Consider the following 23,055-nt stretch of genomic DNA (forward strand, 5'->3'; position numbering starts at 1 on the left):
ATGATATATGAAACAAATCAAAGCTGCACCACTCACGTGAGATATTTATCACAATAAAGATTATAGAGTCCAAGTGTCAAACTCATAACACAAGTGATGATAAGTGAAAATAAATTGTGTTCCGGATTCAAATGGGGTCCCTTCATCTTGTGAATTCACCGCCACCACATACAAGATGTACTCTTACCAGTGAGCATAGACCTCCTATTACGGGAGGTCACAATAGGCTACTGTGTCTCATCCACTTTTATTTCATCATGGAGAGCAATGTGGGCTGTTCCAAATGCTCCAAGGACAGGCTCAAAGATTATGGAACTCTCTACCACAAATGGTAGTAACTGCGGGGAAAATGGCTACTTTTAACCACTTAAGCCCCGGAAGATTTTACCCCCTTCCTGACCAGGGCCTATTTTGTGATTTGGTACTGCGTGACTTTAACGGACAATTGCGCGGTCGTGCGACGATGTACCCAAACTAATTTGACGTCCTTTTTTTCCCACAAACAGAGCTTTCTTTTGGTGGTATTTGATCACCTGTGCAATTTTTACTTTTTGCGCTATAAACAAAAAAATAGCGTCAATTTAGCAAAAATAACAATATTTTTCAAATTTTTTTATATGAAATTCCCCCCCAAAAAAATGTAAAAATCAAAATTTTTTAACATTTTAGGCCAATTTGTTTTCTGCTACATATGTTTGGTAAAAAAAATCCCAAAAAACGTATTTTGATTGGTTTGCGCAAAAGTTATTGCGTTTACTAACTAAGGGAAAGATTTTTGTCATTTTTCAGTTTTTTTTAACGCGTAATGGCGGCGATCTGCGTTTTTTTTGCGGTACTGCGAAATTGCGGCGGACGGATCGGACCCTTGACTGACATTTTTGACACTTTTGGGTTTACCAGTGACATTACTGCAGTAATCAGTGCTATACATATGCACTGTTACTGTAAAATTACACTGGCAGTGAAGGGGTTAACTTTTTTTGAGAGGGAGGGGTGGTGTGTGTCCCTAGGGGCGTGATTCTAACTGTGATTTGCTGTGGCTTGAGCTGTATGAACAGTGATCAACGGTCCTACATAGTAGAACCGTATGATCACCATTCATACACAGGGGAGAATGACAGGCGGCTGTGTTTACATTAGCTGCCTGCCTTTCTCCCGCTCTAACGGACGAGTGCGAGTGACCGGCGGACATCGGGTCCGCCGGTCACACGCGCGCTCGCTCCCTAGACCCTCACAGGCTAGCGACGTAGATCTACGTCACTCTGCCTGTGAGGGGCTGACTGCCGACGTAAATAGTCGTGCGGCAGTTGGCAAGTGGTTAAAAGACTCTTGGACATACATCTCAAAGATCAAAACATCCGGGGGTGTGGGAAATAATTAAGTCCACACACACCTACACAGGTTGAACTGGATGAACTATCGTCTTTATTCAACCTCAACTATGTAACTATGTAACACTCCACTGGCCTAAGGCCGTCACATCAGGTAGTGTGCACCCCAGCTTGCATGGACCCCTTACGAAGAGAGGTCAATAACGCCTGCGGCTTATACCCAGTCAGGGCATTCATCCATCCCAGAAAAGTAGAGGATTGGCAAATCCCATCACGCACAAAGTGCACTGAGCATAAGATCAGTAAGCAAGCGATATTCAATCACAGCTGCCGCCCTCCTTGGAACTTATACATCATGATGTCCAAAATCAGGATGTCACACACATTGCAGTTCCCTATTCCAAGATTATTCCCAGTGTGGCACAAGTCATTTATATTTATATTTTTTCACACAGTAGCTCTGCAATAATGAAATATTCCCTTCACCCAGGGAATTGATCCACTCATTTTGATGACTAGGAGGAGGGTGCATATATTCGAAAAACTAAAAGGGAGATTTGTTAGCTATGCAGGTGGTGATAGGTTGCCCTAAACCATTTTATTTTTATAATATAAAGCTGTTTGTAAGTGGTTGAAATTGCCAGAAAATTTGCATGTGTGTTACCAACACACACATGCCTAGCAGATGCATAATATAGCATAGCAGATTATTTCAAAAACATATAAATAGAATTAGCAGTAATATGTAATAAGTTTACTTATATCAAAGAGTGATATTACATGATCCTCTCCATGATTGATAAAGAGATATTTTAAATGCCATGGTTGTTTGTTTACATTTTTTCACTTTTTTTTTTTTTTTTAACTCAGTACTGCTGGTCTCCTCCAGTTCTTTCAGCCACTTCCTACACTCAATCCATTGTCAACTTTGTCAACTGCAAATTATTGCTCTTCAGTGTCTTTCTGATAGTCCTGATAGTGACAAGCTAGCCCATGTCTGTGCAGTATATGACAGCTCGGACACTTGTGCATGTGACAGGTTGATCATGCAGAAGCAATTGTCATCGTCTGACAGCCTCCAGCGCCTCAACAAGGAACTTTAAGTCAGGTATTTTAATGAAAGATGCATATCAACATGTTAAAGCTTATATGAGATTTTCGTGATCATGCTTAGTTCCACTTAATGTGTGTCGACAGTCAAAATGTAAAGTCATTATTATAACGTCCACATTGTATTTCAAATATTTCTAGCCTAATCCTATTATTCTGAATGATCTTGACATTTGCATACTTACTTTGTAAAGACCCCTACACCTTTACTTCCTTGATTTTTGTGACACAAACTCACTATGCCCCGTGAGTAGGCACTGCTGTGTCACATAATTCACAGAGCCTGTCTTTTGAGCTACAAAGGTGATGAGTAGAGAAGGTTCAGGGGGTGAAGTCAGTACAGCAATCACTGTTTGCAGACAGCAAAGTGCCATGGGATATGTAGTCCTGAAGCAATTAGCAGAAGAGAAGCTGCAAAGCATGCAGGGAATCCAGAAAGTTGTGGAAGGAGATGGCCAGCAAATAGGCAGATCTCATCACATAAAAGGACATTTTTCAAGTAATCTTTTTTGGATTATCAATAATAACTATTGCTTGTTTTGTTATTTTTCTTTACAAATTGTGGAAACTTGGATGATTATCCTAGGCCCCAATGCACAGTGGTAAGAGACCCTTTGTCAACTTTAACTAGTATCAAATATATTTGTTATTCTATGTTACTTATATACATGTATATACATGTTTAACAAATATTTTACATATATACAGTATCTCACAAAAGTGAGTACACCCCTCACATTTTTGAAAATATTTTATTATATCTTTTCATATGACAACACTGAAGTGTACAGCTTGTATAACAGTGTAAATTTGCTGTCCCCTCAAAATAACTCAACACACAGTCATTAATGAGTACACCGCAGGCAACAAAAGATGGTGGGAGTGTCATGGACTGGGGCTGCATGAGCGGCACTGGGGAGCTAAGTTCATTGAGGGAACCATGAATGCCAACATGTACTGTGACATACTGAAGCAGAGCATGGTCCCCTTGCTTCGGAGACTGGGTTGCAGGGCAATATTCCAACATGATAATGACCCCAAACACACCTTCAGGATGACCACTGCCTTGCTAAGGGTAAAGGTGATGGACTTGCCAAGCATGTCTCCAGTCCTAAACCCTATTGAGCATGTGTGGGGCATCCTCAAATGGAAGGTGGAGGAGCGCAATGTCTCTAACATCCACCAGCTCCCTGATTTCATCATGGAGGAGTGGAAGAGGACGTCAGTGGCAACCTGTGAAACTCTGGTTAACTCCATGCCCAAGAGGATTGGTGACCACACAATATTGACACTTTGGGCCCAATTTGTATATTTTCACTTAGGGGTGTACTCACTTTTTTTTGCCAGCGGTTTAGACATTAATGGTTGCGTGTTGAGTTATTTTGAGGGGACAGCAAATTTTCACTGTTATACAAGCTATACACTCACTACATTGTAGCAAAGTGTAATTTCTTTAGTTTTGTCACATGAAAAGATATAATAAAATATTTACAAAAATGTTAGGGGTGTACTCACTTTTGTGAGATACTGTGTATGTATATATATATATATATATATATATATATATATATATATATATATATATATATATATATATATATATTTAAACATGGATTTTATATACCGTATTTTCCGGCGTATAAGACGACTGGGTGTATAAGACGACCCCCCCTAATTTTCATCTACCGGTAATACTTATACTTAGGTTACCTTGGAGATATTATACTCGGCGTATAAGACGACCCCCCATTTTTGGGGGATTTTTTTGACTTTCAAAAGTTGTCTTATACGCCAGAAAATACAGTATATATATATATATATATATATATATATATATATATATATATATGATTTGTTACTTTGGACTGATTGAAAAGATCTCTAAGATTATATTGCTGAATATTCTTTATTTATTGATATAAGTGTGATATACTAGTATCCCCTGAAGAAGTTAAATTCGTTAGCGAAACATGTTGGGATTAACACCCCTGAAGTACCATGAATGTTGGACTATGCTAATCAGTCTCCAAACTACCATGTTTGAATGATTTTAAAACATTGCGTTTGTTTGTTTGTGTCTTTATCTATACATTTTAAATGAATTGAAATTAAAATCTTAAATTTTATTACTTCTTTCGTAGTACATAATTTGCACCTTAAAAGTCCCAGCTCGCCATGGGAGCATTTCTTCCTGTTTTCTGTTTCATGCAAGGATGTGGTGCAGGTGAACTATACCTCTGGATATACCTCTTTCTTGTCTATAACTATTGTTTTTTTGTTATTAATAAAATAAAACACTGATGTTTTAAAATGAACATGTATGTTGTCACCATAGAACTCCTGTAAATGGAAAAAGTAAAAAATCCTCAACCATAACTTTTAGCTACCTGTAATTATATGCCTAGATTAATATTTTGATGGGATTTGCTCTTTAATACTGAAGTGCTTTTCTACCTAATCCTTCTGTCACCACTATTCCACCTTCAGAAACCTGCCTTCCTTATTTTTATTAACATCTCCACCTTCATTAACCTCTTCTTCAGCAGCTTCTACATATACTTGTACCTGCTCCTCGAAGTCAGGTACCGCACAGGGAATTGTGTAATGCTCAGAGAATTATGTAGCATATGTCTAGTGTTATGTTAACAGCCCAGGATAAACACCATGCACTTGTCAGAAACAATATACTAAGTATGGCGATTACATGCAGGGTATTATATATGACAAATGATCTCAATATTATAGGTGTCTTATTTCATCAGGCTTTGAAGAATAGAGGTATTCCAGAAATAACTGACACAGATTTCTTACTAAGACTGCCTTTGCTTTAGTTCTTAAAGAATGCAAAGTAGTCTGTCTAAAGTTGTAGTTCAACCAACTATCCACTGCTAACATAATACGGATCTCCAACAGCAAAATTCTACTGTTTGCCTGGGAAGAAAAATAAATTACATTCAGTACATCTCTGAAATACATGCACATTTCTTCATATGTTATCCTTTTAAAAATGCTGCATGTACTGAAAGATGCCATTTAATCCTGCCAGGAATTCAGCAAGCTTTTTTCTATGTGTCTATTGAAACAGGTAGTGCATGTATTTTTGTAGTTTAATTGCTAATTGAACTTGGGTAGGGTGTGGAGTGAGCATTGAAATACTCCAAATTTGGCACACAGGGTAATGGAGGAAACCTTCTTACTGTGACTGTCTCTGCAAAACCTCTCTGGAGGCCAGAGATAAATTAACTTCATCTCAGGACTCCAATGCAGGAGAAAGAAATCCTTGAGCCAGCAAATCCTAAGCAATTTCCCAAAAGTTAGTAAGGACATTCTCTTGGATCTTTTAAGGCTTGTACTCACTTACTCTGGGTATTTAAATTATTTTCTGCAGTACGAGACAGATTTTGTACTATTTGCCTCCAGGTCAGATTCTCTGTGGACTTTCTGCAAACTGCTCCCAAAAACTTTGGAAGTGGGACCCATACAGGGACCCAGATGGCCTATTCTTCTCATCAGTTAAGTGACCTTGGAGGGCCACAGCCCTAAGGCTGGGTCTTCCCCCCACAGGAAAAGTCCCTGCTGTTCCAGTATTTGCTTATTTATACACAGCTCAGCCCCCTACTGGTCATTCTTACTGCCAGGGATTGGCTGAAGCTATATGAATATGCAAGTAAGGGTCTGCCTCTTCCATCCACTAATTCTGAAACCTACCAGAAATCAGGGGAAAACAGTCAAGCCTGCAACCAGCAGAACACAGAGCAAGCCAAAAACAATCAACTTCGCTCCACTGGCTACAGAGGAGCCCAAAAGCTAAATTTCCCTCCACTTCTAGCAACCTAAGCAGGAGGGTGCAACATATGTTCCTATATAGTAATGACCCAAACAGCCCTGGGTTTGATTCGACAGGGGCAGAAGCTGGGAGAAGTGACTTTTCAGTACCGATATTTACATTGTATAAAGTATAAAAGTAAAAAAATTGGCAGAAAATGGCTTTGACAGCTGTCTTTGCCAGCTTCTTTGTTTAAAAAAAAAGAAAGAACCAGTACACAGATCCACCCCCCCCCCCCAAGAGTCTGTTATGTTTTTTGGGGAGACCATTGGAGGGCTTTGCGTGCTGTTTTTTTTTTTTTTTTTTTAAGAAGCTGACAATTAATATAATTTGCTGGCAATTCAAATACTGTACTTCACTTTTTTCTGTGTAAATTTCATCCCCCAAAAAGTTTCTAATTGCAAGTCTATTTTCAATCACCTTATCCATTAATGCTAATCCACTGCTGCTGAGACACATCCAGTTTGATTGCTTGTCAACCGTTAAATGGAAAGTTCACAGGATGACAGCTTATATACAAGGGGGTGGGGTCTCCTGGGGATGCCATTGATCAAATATAGTCAATGATACCACTGGGATCCTGTCCCTTTGGTTACATGGCCAGGGATTCCCTGGGGCTTGTGAAGTCACTGATTGTTAAGGACTCAGCAGTGCCTGCACCCTCTAGCATCCTTAAAAAACATTTAAGTCACCAGCCTCATTCACTTACATGGCTGGGGATCTCCAGGCATGTAAGTGAATGGAGCCTGTGTTGTCACTGGTTGTCAAGGACTTGGCGGGACCTGCATTGGTGGCTATCTTAACAACCAATGACAGTGGCAAGCTGTCATATATAACAGTGGTAGTAATATCAGTATTGTACATGACGCTCAGCTTCAGATGAATGCCTGAACAGCCAAAGTTCGGTCCACAGTTGTGTTAGCACTAAACCTTGAGCTGATCCCTATTTCTGTGCACTCTTCCTCTGCTGCACTGAATGCCAAGTAGTGTTATCATCCCTGCCTTATTTCTACACCACACCTCCCTCTTAGGTTATGAAGATCAGCAGAGGGAAAGGTGTTCTGTTGTCCAGCACAGATGATCTAGACATGGCTCACACTGTTTGGAATTGTGTTGTCAACTCAACCAGGAAATTAGGGGCACACTGGATTTATGACACATGAAATGTATATTACAAATATATATACTGAATATGCTTTTTTTCTTGCCCAAACATACCCTTAGGGCAACACATGATACACTAGTCAATAACCTGTAACTTGTGAGCCCCAAGTGATTTTCAGTTACTTTTTTGGAGTTACCAGTAAACTCTCAATGGGTGTCATTTACCTGTTCAAGTGAGCATCAATTCCCATAAAAGCTTTCTGTAAGAATTAAGTCAGCTTGAGGTTGCTGGATTATGCTACTTCATTAAATATTTAAAACATCTTTTTTACTTTAGTACTGTTCATTCTGACACTATAAATGTGACTCATGAGCTGATACAGGTTGGTGACCTCTTAAAAACAACAAGCAGTTTTCTATTCTTTTAAACATGACAAAAATGCTTTCTTCATTTCCAGTTGTTTTAAATACATTTTCAAGAAAAATTCACACAATCTACCAGTTGTATTTTGACAAGAGCATAGAATATGGCTTACCCAAGACAATGATAACCAGAACCAAACATGAGGTTTGGAGCGAGGAGCAAATGCTTATTGAAGAATGACAGCAAGGTCAGGGCAGTCAAAGTTAAGGTGCTGTCAAGACAAGCAAAGATGGCATCAACGGTCAATCAGCTAAATAGCCAAGATGTGAACTGTATGATGGCTAACTTCACATTGGAAGAATTTACCCTTTAAAGAAGAGCATGACCAATTAGGGTGTGTTCCAATGCCTGCTGTCAGTATTATCAACCACACTCCCCAGAGGAGAACAGTATGCCTAAGAGTGAAAATGGAATGCCGGTGTATGTGGACACAGAGGATGAATTTCAAATGTGGGAGGACCTAAATGGAGGAGTCAAAGAGCAACAAGAATCCGAAAGTGAACTAAGAAGCAAACAAAAAGTACTTGAAACCCAAATGTGCCCCAAGTCAGTTGACCAGGATTCAGATGGCCATTGATTATTCAGTTGGATGAACATCCCACAGGTAACTCGGTGACATTCAACTGATGCTGAAGTTCATATTTAGGCCACAACCCTTCTAAGACTGTTCATCACCCTGCACCTTCTACCTCCTTGTCATGTCTGTGGGAAGCTAAAGGTGTTAAAATAAACTTTTCTGCCACTGTTACCGTTTCGCAAACCTTTAATTGTGATAGCTTCCCAGTACTTCCCAGAAAACTGCCAGGTAGACAACACATCATAGCACTATATCTGTACTTACAAACTGAAGTGATAATGATGCTCATTTTTCAGCTGTGTTAGTGGCAGATAGTATTATACTTAGAGTTTTCCAAACGAATATAATGTCACTGCTCTGATATCTTGAGAATACTACACCTTTCTGGGTAGAAAAAAAACAGAGAAGTTAGGTTTGTGCCTTCCACTGCAGTAAATAAACCGAGAGACTTGATAAACTTTCATAAACCTAGCTTGGGAAATAAATTCATTATTTAGTCGCAGAGTCATTAGAGAACATTAGAGTTGCTTTGCAGCTACACCATTGTGAGCCGTCATGTTCGATAAGTGCTGACAGAGCGACCTGTCATTAGTTGTGAAGGTAAGGCTAACATGTTTCATCAGTTCATGCCGCCTTGTTATCACCTGCAAATTGTCAGCAATCTGTTAAGACCGCTAAAACATTTTATTAAAAAGTACACATTTTTAAATTCTATTTTCAAAATTATGTTACTTTTTCTACATGCAAGAGATTTAAAAATTCAACTTTGTAAATAGACTTTATCACCTTTTATTTGAAAAAAGCAAATCAATCTGGATGCAACCCTGAACAGGCGGATTTGCAGATACCTAATCATCCATACAATTTGTTTGGTCAGCTCCAAATTGTAAGGTGAAGTGAACCTCACTCAATTTGAAGGATTTACCTATTAGTAGACTTCAGAGGATGTGACTACCTGTAAAAACCTCCTCTGTGCCACTCTTTGATTTAGTTTTAAGGCTGGTTGGGTGGGTGGGGAGTGGTTGGAATATCTTTCGATTTCACTACTGGTTGGTGGAGCTTAGCCATTTGTCAGAGCCTCCAAGTGGATTGACCAGCTACTTCCTGCGTCCTGAAGTGTACCATACGCTATTTTAAACTTTTTTAAAGAGAAATTACTTTGTATAAGCAAACACCAGAAAATATATGCAGCTACCTGTATTAGCCAGAAAAGCCTCTTCTGTCCTTTAAGACCACGTAAGAAAGAACAAATAATCTGACTGGACATGGGATTAGCAATTGGTGGAACATAGCCATAAACTTAGGGAATATAAGGGCCCCATGAACAATTCACAGTTAAATCAAAAAAGGCACAGATAATTTTTGTTCAACTTGATTCAGAAAATATTTAAAGCCTAAAGCCTGTTAGGTACACATTACTAGCTTTTTGACAGAATTGACTGATCACAGTATGAACACAACACAAGCAATGTTGGTGGGTGTTGCGATCTTCTCCACTATGCCTTTATATTCTGACAAGGGACTCCTTCCCCACCAGAATGTACTGATCAGCGCTTTTTATGCTGGTTTTCCAGCATGTCCCTTTAACAAAAGCCAGTCACCAGACCAGCTTCTGTCGGACAGATAGCTGTACATACTGACCAAATGTCAGCCGGTTCCTGCTGAACTAGCTGATTTTTGTCTCCTCTGTACCCAGTATAAATGTAGACAATATAAAAATAACAAAATGAGCACAAGGGACATAACCTACTGGTAATTTTTTTGTGTATCTTGTGCTGCTGGTTTCGAGATTCCTTGCAAATCTCATCCTCCATCAGTTTACTGTCCTTCAGACATTAGGGGGGCTGGACTGTGGCCTGTGGGAGTAGAAAATCTCACAGATTCAGTGTCAATAAACAATGTCTCAGGTTTAAGTGCCCCATAACTTGTATTAGTGGGAGAAATTATGCCCCATCATTGGTGTCAGCGGAAGGAATAGTGCCTCATTGTTGGCATCAGGGGGAGGAATAGTGCCACATCACTGATATCAGTGAGAGGAAAAGCACTGTCATGTACCTGGTTGAGGCTGAGCTGATGGAGGGCTTTCCCTTACACCTCTTGTCCTGTGTCTCCTAAAGGTGTTGACAGGATATAACAGGGCACAGAGTGGCACGGGTGCCTGGCTGGAGATCCTGGATGGAAGGTACTTGCAGCAGATGCCAAGCAGCAGGCAGGCTTGTGGTCTGGCAGATGTGGATACACAACAACAGGTGCAGAACAGCAGGCAGACTGGTGGACTGCCAGGTGCAGGTACACAGCAACAGATGAAGGACAGCAGACAGCAACCAAGCTAGTGAGCAGGTGGAAGCAGGGTTTCTGGTGGCCAGGCAGAAGTCGGTAATGCCCAAGAAGCAGAGGTACAGAAAAGGATCCAGAGAAGAGTCAGGTCTAAGCCAGAGTCAGGAACAGAGAAGGCACCGGAACAGTAGGCAAAAGGCAGAGTCATGTCACAAGCCAAACAGTAAATAATACAGTCAAACAGGCTGGGTATACACAGGAACAAGCACAGGATCAGGTCACAGATGGTAGAAGCTGATGACCACTAGAGGTGGCCTTGCGGTTCGCCCAGCGGTTGGTTCATGGCGAATTTTGCTTGTTCGCAAATTCGCAAAAAGTCGGACTTTTGCCGATGTTCGCGAATATGTCTGTGCCACCATTTTCTTTTTCATTCAGAAGAACTTCGACGCATGACACAGCCATTAGGTGGAACGGGACAGCCAAATGAAACATTCCAGCACATGGACAGTCCCCCTACCCTATAAATAGAGCCTATCTGGCGGCCATTTCACATTCCGCTTTCTGCTAGTGTAGGGAGAGGTCTGCTGTGCTCATCAGGGAGAGTTTGCTAGACACATGTAGCGCTGTGAAGATCCACAAAAGTCATTTTGAGGGCTGGTATTTCGGTATAGGTCTAGTATCTTTTGAGCTTAGGGAGAGGTATCCTGTGGTTGCTTTAGGGGCAGTTAGAGATCGGCTGCAGTCACACACAAATCGCTTTGTCAATGTCCACCAGTCATTTAACCACTTTACCACCGGAGGATTTTGCTGTGTTACGTCCAGGCCACTTTTTGCGATTCCGCACTCTGCGACTTTAGCTGACAATTGCGCGGTCATGCAATGCCGTACCCAAACAAAATTTACATCCTTTTTTTCCCACAAACAGAGCTTTCTTTTGGTGATATTTGATCACCTGTGCAATTTTCATTTTTTGCGATATTAATTAAAAAAAGCGACAATTTTGAAAAAAAAAACAATATTTTTCTACTTTGACAGTTAAAAAATATCCAATATATTAAATTTTTGTCATATATTTAGGCCAAAATGTATTTAGCTACATGTCTTTGACAAAAAAATTCTCAATGAGCGTATTTTTAACTGCTTTATGACCGGAAGGTTTTGCCCCATTCCTGACCAGGCCATATTTTGCGATTCGGCACTGCGTTACTTTAATGGACGGTTGTGCAACGCTGTACCCAAATTAAATTTATGTCCTTTTTTCCCCCACAAACAGAGCTTTCTTTTGGTGGTATTTGATCACCTGTGTGATTTTTACTTTTTGCGCTATAAACAAAACAAGAGCGACAATTTTTAAAAAATAACAATATTTTTCACATTTTTTTATATGAAATTCCCCCCAAAAAAATGTAAAAATCAAAATGTTTTAACATTTAAGGCCAATTTGTTTTCTGCTACATAAAAAAAATCGCAATAAGCGTATTTTGATTGGTTTGCGCAAAAGTTATTGCGTTTACTAACTAAGGGAAAGATTTCTGTCATTTTTGGTGGGGTTTTTTTTAACAAGTAATGGCGGCGATCTGCGATCTTTTTTGCGGGACTGCGACATTGCGGTGGACAGATCGGACCCTTGACTGACATTTTTGAGACTTTTGGGGGTACCAGTGACATTACTACAGTAATCAGTGCTATACATATGCACTGTTACTGTAAAAATGACACTGGCAGGGAAGGGGTTAATTTTTATTGGTGATAAAGGGGTTAATGTATGCCTGGTGCTTACTAACGTGTGTGGGGGGTGGTGACTGGGTGACACAGGGACAGATCGCAGGTTCAGCTATGCTGGACCCTGCAATCTGACCCTGCCTGTCACTTAGGATATCCACCCGCTTTGTTTACACAAGCGGGCGGATTTCCACACTAGATCACCACCGCTCCTCCCCTGGCCCGACTCCCGCTGTAACTGAATACAGCGGGAGCGACCCTCCGGCGGCGCACGCGCGGCGCCGAGAGAGGGGAATGTCTGGTGACGTAGGTCTACGTCTCCAGACGATAACGAGCCACTTTGCCGCAGTACAGTCAACGTGACTGGTCGGCAAGTGGTTAAAATGCTCCAATGTCGTTTTAGGGTCTATTACAGTCTCTTTACTATAGGGGCAGGTATCCTGTGGTTGCTGTAGGAGCACTTAGAGATCGGCAACAGTCACACACAAATCGCTTTGTCAATGTCCACAAAAGTCATTTAAAATGCTCCAATGTCGTTTAGGGTCTATCACAGTCTCTTTACTATAGGGCCAACTAGGTATCCTGTGGTTGCTGTAGGGGCAGTTAGAGATCGGCTGCAGTCACACACAAATCGCTTTGTCAATGTCCACAAAAGTCATTTAAAATGCTCCAATGTCGTTTTAGGGTCTATCACAGTCTCTTTACTATAGGGCCTACTAGGTATCCTGTGGTTGCTGTAGGGGCAGTTAGAGATCGGCTGCAGTCACACACAAATCGCTTTGTCAATGTCCACAAAAGTCATTTAAAATGCTCCAATGTCGTTTTAGGGTCTATTACAGTCTCTTTACTATAGGGGCAGGTATCCTGTGGTTGCTGTAGGGGCACTTAGAGATCGGCAACAGTCACACACAAATCGCTTTGTCAATGTCCACAAAAGTCATTTAAAATGCTCCAATGTCGTTTTAGGGTCTATCACAGTCTCTTTACTATAGGGCCTACTAGGTATCCTGTGATTGCTGTAGGGGCAGTTAGAGATCAGCTGCAGTCACACACAAATCGCTTTGTCAATGTCCACAAAAGTCATTTAAAATGCTCCAATGTCGTTTAAGGGTCTATTACAGTCTCTTTACTATAGGGCCTACTAGGTATCCTGTGGTTGCTGTAGGGGCAGTTAGAGATCGACTGCAGTCACACACAAATCGCTTTGTCAATGTCCACAAAAGTCATTTAAAATGCTCCAATGTCGTTTTAGGGTCTATTACAGTCTCTTTACTATAGGGCCTACTAGGTATCCTGTGGTTGCTGTAGGGGCAGTTAGAGATCGCCTGCAGTCACACACAAATCGCTTTGTCAATGTCCACAAAAGTCATCTAAAATCCTCCAATGTCGTTTTAGGGTCTATTACAGTCTCTTTACTATAGGGCCTACTAGGTATCCTGTGGTTGCTGTAGGGGCAGTTAGAGATCGGCTGTAGTCACACACAAATCGCTTTGTCAATGTCCACAAAAGTCATTTAACTGCTTCCATACAGAGCAGTTAGACACCCTTCCTGCCCAGACCAATTTTCAGCTTTCAGCACTCTCACACTTTGAATGACAATTGCTCAGTCATGCTACACTATAACCAAACAAAATTTTTATCATTTTTTTCACACAAATAGAGCTTTCTTTTGGTGGTATTTGATCACAACTGGGGTTTTTTTTTTTCGTGATATATGCAAAAAAAGAGCAAAAATTTTGAAAAAAAAACACTTTTTTTTAGTTTCAATTATGAAATTTTGCAAAAAATAAATTTTTCTTCATACATTTGGGCCAAAATGTATACTGCTACATGTCTCTGGTAAAATTAACCCAAATTAGTGTATATTATTTAGTCTGTGTGAAAGTTATTGAGTCTAGAAGCTATGGTACCAATTACTGAAAATTGATCACACCAGATGTACTGACTGCCTATCTCCTTTCTTGAGGCCCTGAAATGTCAGGACAGTACAAATACCGACCAAATGACCCCTTTTTGTAAAGTAGACAGTCCAAGGTATTTAGTAAGAGGCATGGTGAGTTTTTTGAAGTTGTAATTTTTTCCCACAATTCTTGGGAAAATGAAGAAAAAATTTTTTTTTCTTTTTTTTCCCACAAAGTTGTCAATTTATAAGTAGTGTTGAGCGAACACGGACTGTATTATTCGTGTTCGTACCGAATAATTGGATTTTTTGTACCCGAACACGGACACGGACACTTTACTGTATGTTCGGGTAAAAATCCGTGTTCGGTCGTTTTATTTCCGGGTTTTGCATGCTTTGGCGCTCTTTTCATGGCGGGCTTTCAACAGCCAATCAACAATCGTTTAACTGGTGTGCCTTAAGCCATCCCAGCCATGCCTGCAAATGTCTCAGTAGCTGTGATTGGCCGTCTGAAGCATGTGACCAAGTCTTTATAAGTTCGAGGCAGCCGCAGCGGCGTCATTATGCTGCTTAGATTCAGGGACAGAGCACACATCAACGTGCTGGCTGCTGATTAGGGAAAGATAGGCAGGAAAAAACCATTTGTGTCCGGATAGAATTGAGGGACAGGTCGGAGTGTTTAGGCAGGGCGAGTTGTAGGCATTTTAGGGATAGAGTCTGCTGAATTATATAGGGTCAGTGTCTTCTACAAACTACAATCGATATTGCTGTGTGGGGGGTGGGGTCTGCACTCAATCCTGATCTACGATCTCTTCTCAATCCTGTTAGGGACAGAGTCTGCTGAATTTTAGGGAAACTGTGTTCTACAAACTACAATCGATATTGCTGTGTGGTGTGGGATTGGAGATAGGCAGGTGTCAGTGATCCACATCCATTTTTCTGTGTGTGAGCTGCAGTGAACACAATCTTTTTGGGCTGCAGTGAACACAATCTTTTTGGGCTGCAGTGAACACAATCTTTTTGGGCTGCAGTGAACACAATCTTTTTGGGCTGCAGTGAACACAATCTTTTTGGGGTGCAGTGAACAAAATCTTTTTGGGGTGCAGTGAACACAATCCTTTTTGGTGTGCAGTGAACACAATCTTTGTGGGGTGCAGTGAACAAAATCCTTTGTGGGGTGCAGTGAACACAATCTTTTTGGGGTGCAGTGAACAAAATCCTTTTTGGGGTGCAGTGAACAACATCCTTTTTGGGGTGCAGTGAACACAATCTTTTTGGGGTGCAGTGAACAAAATCCTTTGTGGGGTGCAGTGAACACAATCTTTTTGGGGTGCAGTGAACACAATCTTTTTGGGGTGGAGTGAACAACATCCTTTTTGGGGTGCAGTGAACAAAATCCTTTTTGGGGTGCAGTGAACAAAATCATTTTTGGGGTGCAGTGAACACAATCTTTTTGGGGTGCAGTGAACACAATCTTTGTGGGGTGCAGTGAACACAATCTTTTTGGGGTGGAGTGAACAACATCCTTTTTGGGGTGCAGTGAACAACATCCTTTTTGGGGTGCAGTGAACACAATCTTTTTGGGGTGCAGTGAACACAATCTTTGTGGGGTACAGTGAACAGAATCTTTGTGGGGTGCAGTGAACACAATCTTTGGGGGGTACAGTGAACACAATCTTTGTGAGGTGCAGTGAACACAATCTTTGTGGGGTGCAGTGAACACAATCATTGTGGGGTGCAGTGAACTCAATCTTTGTGGGGTACAGTGAACACAATCTCATACTGAAGGTTTGAGGGTGCTGCCTGTTCCATACTCCCCCTACTCCTCATCTAGCCTTTTAGGGGTACAAACAATAGTAATTGGGGCCTAGTGTGGTTGTGTACGTGTGATATACATACACTTTTTTGGGATCATATTTTCTATTCCGCTATTTAATCAAAAACCTTTGGGGATCAGTTAAATTGGGGGATAGTCTGTGTTGGTACGTGTGAGAGAGATCCACCTTTCCAAGTTGTTGGGGTTCATCTCATACTTCTGAAGGTTTGAGGGTGCTGCCTGTTCCATACTCCCCCTACTCCTAGCCTTTTAGGGGTACAAACAATAGTAATTGGGGCCTAGTGTGGTTGTGTACGTGTGATATACATACACTTTTTTGGGATCATATTTTCTATTCCGCTATTTAATCAAAAACCTTTGGGGATCAGTTAAATTGGGGGATAGTCTGTGTTGGTACGTGTGAGAGAGATCCACCTTTCCAAGTTGTTGGGGTTCATCTCATACTTCTGAAGGTTTGAGGGTGCTGCCTGTTCCATACTCCCCCTACTCCTAGCCTTTTAGGGGTACAAACAATAGTAATTGGGGCCTAGTGTGGTTGTGTACGTGTGATATACATACACTTTTTTGGGATCATATTTTCTATTCCGCTATTTAATCAAAAACCTTTGGGGATCAGTTAAATTGGGGGATAGTCTGTGTTGGTACGTGTGAGAGAGATCCACCTTTCCAAGTTGTTGAGGTTCATCTCATACTTCTGAAGGTTTGAGGGTGCTGCCTGTTCCATACTCCCCCTACTCCTAGCCTTTTAGGGGTACAAACAATAGTAATTGGGGCCTAGTGTGGTTGTGTACGTGTGATATACATACACTTTTTTGGGATCATATTTTCTATTCCGCTATTTAATCAAAAACCTTTGGGGATCAGTTAAATTGGGGGATAGTCTGTGTTGGTACGTGTGAGAGAGATCCACCTTTCCAAGTTGTTGGGGTTCATCTCATACTTCTGAAGGTTTGAGGGTGCTGCCTGTTCCATACTCCCCCTACTCCTAGCCTTTTAGGGGTACAAACAATAGTAATTGGGGCCTAGTGTGGTTGTGTACGTGTGATATACATACACTTTTTTGGGATCATATTTTCTATTCCGCTATTTAATCAAAAACCTTTGGGGATCAGTTAAATTGGGGGATAGTCTGTGTTGGTACGTGTGAGAGAGATCCACCTTTCCAAGTTGTTGGGGTTCATCTCATACTTCTGAAGGTTTGAGGGTGCTGCCTGTTCCATACTCCCCCTACTCCTAGCCTTTTAGGGGTACAAACAATAGTAATTGGGGCCTAGTGTGGTTGTGTACGTGTGATATACATACACTTTTTTGGGATCATATTTTCTATTCCGCTATTTAATCAAAAACCTTTGGGGATCAGTTAAATTGGGGGATAGTCTGTGTTGGTACGTGTGAGAGAGATCCACCTTTCCAAGTTGTTGGGGTTCATCTCATACTTCTGAAGGTTTGAGGGTGCTGCCTGTTCCATACTCCCCCTACTCCTAGCCTTTTAGGGGTACAAACAATAGTAATTGGGGCCTAGTGTGGTTGTGTACGTGTGATATACATACACTTTTTTGGGATCATATTTTCTATTCCGCTATTTAATCAAAAACCTTTGGGGATCAGTTAAATTGGGGGATAGTCTGTGTTGGTACGTGTGAGAGAGATCCACCTTTCCAAGTTGTTGAGGTTCATCTCATACTTCTGAAGGTTTGAGGGTGCTGCCTGTTCCATACTCCCCCTACTCCTAGCCTTTTAGGGGTACAAACAATAGTAATTGGGGCCTAGTGTGGTTGTGTACGTGTGATATACATACACTTTTTTGGGATCATATTTTCTATTCCGCTATTTAATCAAAAACCTTTGGGGATCAGTTAAATTGGGGGATAGTCTGTGTTGGTACGTGTGAGAGAGATCCACCTTTCCAAGTTGTTGGGGTTCATCTCATACTTCTGAAGGTTTGAGGGTGCTGCCTGTTCCATACTCCCCCTACTCCTAGCCTTTTAGGGGTACAAACAATAGTAATTGGGGCCTAGTGTGGTTGTGTACGTGTGATATACATACACTTTTTTGGGATCATATTTTCTATTCCGCTATTTAATCAAAAACCTTTGGGGATCAGTTAAATTGGGGGATAGTCTGTGTTGGTACGTGTGAGAGAGATCCACCTTTCCAAGTTGTTGGGGTTCATCTCATACTTCTGAAGGTTTGAGGGTGCTGCCTGTTCCATACTCTCCCTACTCCTAGCCTTTTAGGGGTACAAACAATAGTAATTGGGGCCTAGTGTGGTTGTGTACGTGTGATATACATACACTTTTTTGGGATCATATTTTCTATTCCGCTATTTAATCAAAAACCTTTGGGGATCAGTTAAATTGGGGGATAGTCTGTGTTGGTACGTGTGAGAGAGATCCACCTTTCCAAGTTGTTGGGGTTCATCTCATACTTCTGAAGGTTTGAGGGTGCTGCCTGTTCCATACTCCCCCTACTCCTAGCCTTTTAGGGGTACAAACAATAGTAATTGGGGCCTAGTGTGGTTGTGTACGTGTGATATACATACACTTTTTTGGGATCATATTTTCTATTCCGCTATTTAATCAAAAACCTTTGGGGATCAGTTAAATTGGGGGATAGTCTGTGTTGGTACGTGTGAGAGAGATCCACCTTTCCAAGTTGTTGGGGTTCATCTCATACTTCTGAAGGTTTGAGGGTGCTGCCTGTTCCATACTCCCCCTACTCCTAGCCTTTTAGGGGTACAAACAATAGTAATTGGGGCCTAGTGTGGTTGTGTACGTGTGATATACATACACTTTTTTGGGATCATATTTTCTATTCCGCTATTTAATCAAAAACCTTTGGGGATCAGTTAAATTGGGGGATAGTCTGTGTTGGTACGTGTGAGAGAGATCCACCTTTCCAAGTTGTTGGGGTTCATCTCATACTTCTGAAGGTTTGAGGGTGCTGCCTGTTCCATACTCCCCCTACTCCTAGCCTTTTAGGGGTACAAACAATAGTAATTGGGGCCTAGTGTGGTTGTGTACGTGTGATATACATACACTTTTTTGGGATCATATTTTCTATTCCGCTATTTAATCAAAAACCTTTGGGGATCAGTTAAATTGGGGGATAGTCTGTGTTGGTACGTGTGAGAGAGATCCACCTTTCCAAGTTGTTGGGGTTCATCTCATACTTCTGAAGGTTTGAGGGTGCTGCCTGTTCCATACTCCCCCTACTCCTAGCCTTTTAGGGGTACAAACAATAGTAATTGGGGCCTAGTGTGGTTGTGTACGTGTGATATACATACACTTTTTTGGGATCATATTTTCTATTCCGCTATTTAATCAAAAACCTTTGGGGATCAGTTAAATTGGGGGATAGTCTGTGTTGGTACGTGTGAGAGAGATCCACCTTTCCAAGTTGTTGAGGTTCATCTCATACTTCTGAAGGTTTGAGGGTGCTGCCTGTTCCATACTCCCCCTACTCCTAGCCTTTTAGGGGTACAAACAATAGTAATTGGGGCCTAGTGTGGTTGTGTACGTGTGATATACATACACTTTTTTGGGATCATATTTTCTATTCCGCTATTTAATCAAAAACCTTTGGGGATCAGTTAAATTGGGGGATAGTCTGTGTTGGTACGTGTGAGAGAGATCCACCTTTCCAAGTTGTTGGGGTTCATCTCATACTTCTGAAGGTTTGAGGGTGCTGCCTGTTCCATACTCCCCCTACTCCTAGCCTTTTAGGGGTACAAACAATAGTAATTGGGGCCTAGTGTGGTTGTGTACGTGTGATATACATACACTTTTTTGGGATCATATTTTCTATTCCGCTATTTAATCAAAAACCTTTGGGGATCAGTTAAATTGGGGGATAGTCTGTGTTGGTACGTGTGAGAGAGATCCACCTTTCCAAGTTGTTGGGGTTCATCTCATACTTCTGAAGGTTTGAGGGTGCTGCCTGTTCCATACTCCCCCTACTCCTAGCCTTTTAGGGGTACAAACAATAGTAATTGGGGCCTAGTGTGGTTGTGTACGTGTGATATACATACACTTTTTTGGGATCATATTTTCTATTCCGCTATTTAATCAAAAACCTTTGGGGATCAGTTAAATTGCGGGATAGTCTGTGTCGGTACGTGTGAGAGAGATCCACCTTTCCAAGTTGTTGGGGTTCATCTCATACTTCTGAAGGTTTGAGGGTGCTGCCTGTTCCATACCCCCCCTACTCCTCATCTAGCCTTTTAGGGGTACAAACAATAGTAATTGGGGCCTAGTGTGGTTGTGTACGTGCGAGATACATACACTTTTTTTGATCATATTTCCTATTCCGCTATTCAATAAAAACCTTTGAGGATCAATTGAATTGCGGGATAGTCTGTGTCGGTACGTGTGAGAGAGATCCACCTTTCCAAGTTGTTGGGGTTCATCTCATACTTCTGAAGGTTTGAGGGTGCTGCCTGTTCCATACCCCCCCTACTCCTCATCTAGCCTTTTAGGGGTACAAACAATAGTAATTGGGGCCTAGTGTGGTTGTGTACGTGCGAGATACATACACTTTTTTTGATCATATTTCCTATTCCGCTATTCAATAAAAACCTTTGAGGATCAATTGAATTGCGGGATAGTCTGTGTCGGTACGTGTGAGAGAGATCCACCTTTCCAAGTTGTTGGGGTTCATCTCATACTTCTGAAGGTTTGAGGGTGCTGCCTGTTCCATACCCCCCCTACTCCTCATCTAGCCTTTTAGGGGTACAAACAATAGTAATTGGGGCCTAGTGTGGTTGTGTACGTGCGAGATACATACACTTTTTTTGATCATATTTCCTATTCCGCTATTCAATAAAAACCTTTGAGGATCAATTGAATTGCGGGATAGTCTGTGTCGGTACGTGTGAGAGAGATCCACCTTTCCAAGTTGTTGGGGTTCATCTCATACTTCTGAAGGTTTGAGGGTGCTGCCTGTTCCATACCCCCCCTACTCCTCATCTAGCCTTTTAGGGGTACAAACAATAGTAATTGGGGCCTAGTGTGGTTGTGTACGTGCGAGATACATACACTTTTTTTGATCATATTTCCTATTCCGCTATTCAATAAAAACCTTTGAGGATCAATTGAATTGCGGGATAGTCTGTGTCGGTACGTGTGAGAGAGATCCACCTTTCCAAGTTGTTGGGGTTCATCTCATACTTCTGAAGGTTTGAGGGTGCTGCCTGTTCCATACCCCCCCTACTCCTCATCTAGCCTTTTAGGGGTACAAACAATAGTAATTGGGGCCTAGTGTGGTTGTGTACGTGCGAGATACATACACTTTTTTTGATCATATTTCCTATTCCGCTATTCAATAAAAACCTTTGAGGATCAATTGAATTGCGGGATAGTCTGTGTCGGTACGTGTGAGAGAGATCCACCTTTCCAAGTTGTTGGGGTTCATCTCATACTTCTGAAGGTTTGAGGGTGCTGCCTGTTCCATACCCCCCCTACTCCTCATCTAGCCTTTTAGGGGTACAAACAATAGTAATTGGGGCCTAGTGTGGTTGTGTACGTGCGAGATACATACACTTTTTTTGATCATATTTCCTATTCCGCTATTCAATAAAAACCTTTGAGGATCAATTGAATTGCGGGATAGTCTGTGTCGGTACGTGTGAGAGAGATCCACCTTTCCAAGTTGTTGGGGTTCATCTCATACTTCTGAAGGTTTGAGGGTGCTGCCTGTTCCATACCCCCCCTACTCCTCATCTAGCCTTTTAGGGGTACAAACAATAGTAATTGGGGCCTAGTGTGGTTGTGTACGTGCGAGATACATACACTTTTTTTGATCATATTTCCTATTCCGCTATTCAATAAAAACCTTTGAGGATCAATTGAATTGCGGGATAGTCTGTGTCGGTACGTGTGAGAGAGATCCACCTTTCCAAGTTGTTGGGGTTCATCTCATACTTCTGAAGGTTTGAGGGTGCTGCCTGTTCCATACCCCCCCTACTCCTCATCTAGCCTTTTAGGGGTACAAACAATAGTAATTGGGGCCTAGTGTGGTTGTGTACGTGCGAGATACATACACTTTTTTTGATCATATTTCCTATTCCGCTATTCAATAAAAACCTTTGAGGATCAATTGAATTGCGGGATAGTCTGTGTCGGTACGTGTGAGAGAGATCCACCTTTCCAAGTTGTTGGGGTTCATCTCATACTTCTGAAGGTTTGAGGGTGCTGCCTGTTCCATACCCCCCCTACTCCTCATCTAGCCTTTTAGGGGTACAAACAATAGTAATTGGGGCCTAGTGTGGTTGTGTACGTGCGAGATACATACACTTTTTTTGATCATATTTCCTATTCCGCTATTCAATAAAAACCTTTGAGGATCAATTGAATTGCGGGATAGTCTGTGTCGGTACGTGTGAGAGAGATCCACCTTTCCAAGTTGTTGGGGTTCATCTCATACTTCTGAAGGTTTGAGGGTGCTGCCTGTTCCATACCCCCCCTACTCCTCATCTAGCCTTTTAGGGGTACAAACAATAGTAATTGGGGCCTAGTGTGGTTGTGTACGTGCGAGATACATACACTTTTTTTGATCATATTTCCTATTCCGCTATTCAATAAAAACCTTTGAGGATCAATTGAATTGCGGGATAGTCTGTGTCGGTACGTGTGAGAGAGATCCACCTTTCCAAGTTGTTGGGGTTCATCTCATACTTCTGAAGGTTTGAGGGTGCTGCCTGTTCCATACCCCCCCTACTCCTCATCTAGCCTTTTAGGGGTACAAACAATAGTAATTGGGGCCTAGTGTGGTTGTGTACGTGCGAGATACATACACTTTTTTTGATCATATTTCCTATTCCGCTATTCAATAAAAACCTTTGAGGATCAATTGAATTGCGGGATAGTCTGTGTCGGTACGTGTGAGAGAGATCCACCTTTCCAAGTTGTTGGGGTTCATCTCATACTTCTGAAGGTTTGAGGGTGCTG

General features: G+C 41.5%; 1 pseudogene across 1 annotated transcript in view; it reads left to right on the forward strand.

Annotated features, from left to right (window-relative positions):
• LOC309550121 overlaps positions 1-7,975 on the forward strand; it is a 61,769-nt pseudogene extending 53,794 nt beyond the window's left edge. The window contains exon 2 of the transcript in view: positions 7,830-7,975. The product of the transcript in view is annotated as an uncharacterized misc_RNA (transcript). The remainder of the gene's footprint in view (positions 1-7,829) is intronic.
• Positions 7,976-23,055: the final 15,080 nt, after the last annotated feature.

The sequence above is a fragment of the Pelophylax lessonae genome (genome assembly GCF_965119305.1).
Source record: "Pelophylax lessonae genome assembly, chromosome: 3".
Taxonomy (NCBI): domain Eukaryota; kingdom Metazoa; phylum Chordata; class Amphibia; order Anura; family Ranidae; genus Pelophylax; species Pelophylax lessonae.